Here is a 3594-nt window from a genome sequence, read left to right on the forward strand (position 1 = left end):
TTAGCTCTTTCCACTTCAATTCCTTCCTTTGAAATTTTATGACCAAGAACGATGCCTTCTTTAACCATGAAATGGCATTTCTCCCAATTAAGAACTAGATTTGATTGTTCGCATCTAATAAGCATTCATTCCAGATTAACTAGACATGATTCAAATGTATCACCGAAGACTGAAAAGTCATCCATGAAAACTTCCATGCATTCTTCTATCATGTCGTGAAAAATCGCCATCATGCACCTTTAAAAGGTTGCAGGGGCGTTGCAAAGTCCAAATGGCATGCGTTTGTTAGCAAAAGTACCATAAGGGCACGTGAACGTGGTTTTCTATTGGTCTTCGGGTGCTATTGGAATTTGAAATATTCGGAAAAACCATCTAGAAAACAATAGTAACTATTTCCGGCTAACCTTTCCAACATTTGATCAATGAAAGGTAAGGGAAAGTGATCTTTTCTGGTGGCGTCATTTAATTTTCTATAATCAATACATACACGCCATCCTGTTACAGTCCTAGTAGGAATAAGCTCATTTTTCTCATTTGTGATGACAGTCATGCCACATTTCTTAGGCACGCATTGAACTGGGCTTACTCATGGACTATCAGAAATTGGATAAATTAAACCTGCATCTAGCAGTTTAATTATTTATTTTTTAACAACATCTTGCATATTAGGATTTAGTCTTTGTTGGCGTTGCACATACGTTTTATGACCTTCTTCCATAAGGATTTTATGTGTGCAATACGAAGGACTTATTCCTTTAATGTCATGAATTTTCCATGCAATCGCTGGTTTATGAGCTTTCAACACAGAAATGAGTTGTGATTTCTCATTTTCAGTAAGAGAAGATGATATTATTACAGGTAATTCAGATTCACCATGTAAATAAGCGTATTCCAAATGGTTTGGAAGTGGCTTTAACTCTAATGTCGGAGGTTCTTCTATCGATGATTTGTATCGATATCTGTCTTCTTCTTTTAGCATTTGAATTTCTTCTGTTGTTGGTTCATATCCATTAGCTATTAGTGTAGCTAACATTTCAGTTTCATCATTTGGTTCATTACCTTCTCCTAAAGAACATTCTCCTGTTCCTTGTAATTCTGGAAATTTTTCTAATAATTCTGCATGTGAATCTATAGTTTGAATATAATAGCATGTATCATCTGCAGATTGCGGTTGTTGCATTGCTCTATCAACTGAAAAGGTAACACTCTCATCCTCTATACTTATGGTCAGTTTCTTACCAAACACGTCTATCATTGCTTTAGCCGTGTTTAAGAATGGTCTTCCTAATATGAGAGGAACTTGAGAATCTTCTTCCATGTCCAGAACAACAAAATCTACTGGAAATACTAAAGTACCAACTTTAACTAGCATGTTCTCCATTATCCCTCTAGGATATTTTATTGATCTATCGGCTAGTTGTATACTTATTCTTGTTGGTTTCAATTCTCCAAGGTCTAGTTTAGCGTATAGTGAATACGGCATTAAATTTATACTAGCACCTAAGTCTGCCAATGCTTCTATTGAACTAAGACTACCCAGAAAACATGGAATTGTGAAACTTCCTGGATCAGATAATTTTTCTGGTATCTTATTCAACAGCACTGCTGAACAATTAGCATTCATAGTAACAGCCGAGAGTTCTTCCATTTTCTTTCTATTTGAGATTAGATCTTTCAGAAATTTAGCATATCTAGGCATTCCTGAAATTACATCAATGAAAGGAAGATTTACATTTATCTGTTTAAACATATCCAAGAATTTAGATTGCTCGACTTCAAGTTTCTCTTTTTTCATTTTACTCGGGTAAGGAAGTGGTGGTTAGTATGGTTTAACATAAGGTTTAGTCTTAACCGTGTTATCTTCATTAACCTTTTCAACTACCGGTTCTTTTTCCTTATCTTGCTCAGGTTGTGGTTCTTGTGGAGTAGGAATAGCTTCATCAGAAGTTACAGGTATTTCAGATGGTTTAAGTGTTGTACCACTTCTTGTGGTAATGGCTTTAGCTGTTTCATTCCGGGGATTCGCATTTGTATCACTAGGTAAACTTCCCGGTTTTCTTTCACCTATTAACCTTGATAGGTTACTTACTTCTTGTTCCAGATTTTGAATAGAAGCTTGTTGATTTCTAAATGCTTGAGCACTTTGTTCATTGGTTTGTTTTTGAGATGTGAAAAACTGCGTTTGAGTTTCACCTAGCTTCGTCATCATATCTTCTAAATTTGGCTTTTTATCATCGGGTTGTGGTGGTTTGTTTTGAAAATTAGGTCTTTGCTGGTTGTAAGTGTTATTGGATACTTGTTGATTGCTAGGACCTTGTTGGTTGTTGTATGGAACATTTCGGTTATAATTCTGGTTTTGATTGTAAATCGGTCTTGGCGGTTGATAATTATTCTGATAATTATTTCCAGGCCTTTGGTTTATGTATGAAATATTCTCTCTTTGTTCCATTGTTAGTTCAATACTGAGACAATCTTTTGTCAAATGTGGTCCTCCACACTGCTCACAACTAATTCGTATTGAGTATATATCCTTAGTCATCTTTTTCATTCGTCTCTCGACAGCATCTATCTTTGCGGAAATGGAATCTAAGTCATGGCTAGAATCGGCTCTAGCTGCTTTAGATGATCTAACGATATCTTTTTCTTGGTGCCACTCATGTGAGTGGGAAGCAGTGTTATCAATAATTTTATAAGCATCAGTTTCTGTTTTCTTCATAATAGAACCACCAGCTGCTATATCTATGTCTTTTCTTGTAGTGATGTCGCATCCTTGGTAGAATATTTGTACTATTTGACAGGTGTCTAAACCATGTTGCGGATATCCTCTTAATAACTTTCCAAATCTTGTCCATGCCTCATATAGAGTTTCATTCGGTTTTTGTGTAAACGTAACAATTTCTCCTTTAAGTCTTACGGCTTTAGACGCCGGAAAGAATTGTTTAAGAAATTTTTCAACTAAAACGTCACATGTATCAATCGCCCCTTCAGGTAACTATTCCAACCAATCTTTGGCTTCTCCCTTTAAAGTCCAGGGAAATAACATGAGATATATCTGTTCATCCTCAACTTCTCGAATTTTAAATAGTGTGCAGATCCTATTAAAGGTACGAAGATGTTCATTTGGATCTTCCTTCGGCGCACCACTAAATTGGCATTGATTAGTCACCATATGTAGAATTTGTCCTTTGATTTCATAATCTGGCACATTAATGTCAGGATGAGTAATTACGTGACCTTGGCCAGTGCGTTTAGCTCTCATTCGGTCTTCCATACTTAAAGGTTCCAGATTCTCCATAATTGGATTTGTTGAATCTGAATCACTAGAGGATTCTGATTTAATGGTTGGTTCCTCGACAATCTCCGTTTGAATGATTGGAGGTTCTGGAGGAAAAATTAATGGTTCAGGATCTATGAATCGTCCCTGAATATTCTCCGGATTCTCAATTGTGAGATCGGGTTCAAAAAATGGATTATCGGAAATTTGAATTGGAGTACTTGGTCGACTGGATGACGATTCTAAAGAAAAATCAATGGCGACAATATTTGCTAGATGTCTTGATCTGGTTACAGGTGGTGAACGTACAAAAGGTGATG

General features: G+C 36.2%; 1 non-coding gene across 1 annotated transcript; it reads left to right on the forward strand.

Annotated features, from left to right (window-relative positions):
* The first annotated feature begins 2804 nt into the window (after positions 1-2804).
* On the forward strand, positions 2805-2911 carry LOC139903285 (small nucleolar RNA R71). The gene has a single exon (XR_011778116.1). It is a non-coding gene; the product is annotated as a small nucleolar RNA R71 (small nucleolar RNA).
* The last annotated feature ends 683 nt before the right edge of the window (positions 2912-3594 follow it).

The sequence above is a fragment of the Rutidosis leptorrhynchoides genome, chromosome 3, assembly GCF_046630445.1.
Source record: "Rutidosis leptorrhynchoides isolate AG116_Rl617_1_P2 chromosome 3, CSIRO_AGI_Rlap_v1, whole genome shotgun sequence".
NCBI classification, from domain to species: domain Eukaryota; kingdom Viridiplantae; phylum Streptophyta; class Magnoliopsida; order Asterales; family Asteraceae; genus Rutidosis; species Rutidosis leptorrhynchoides.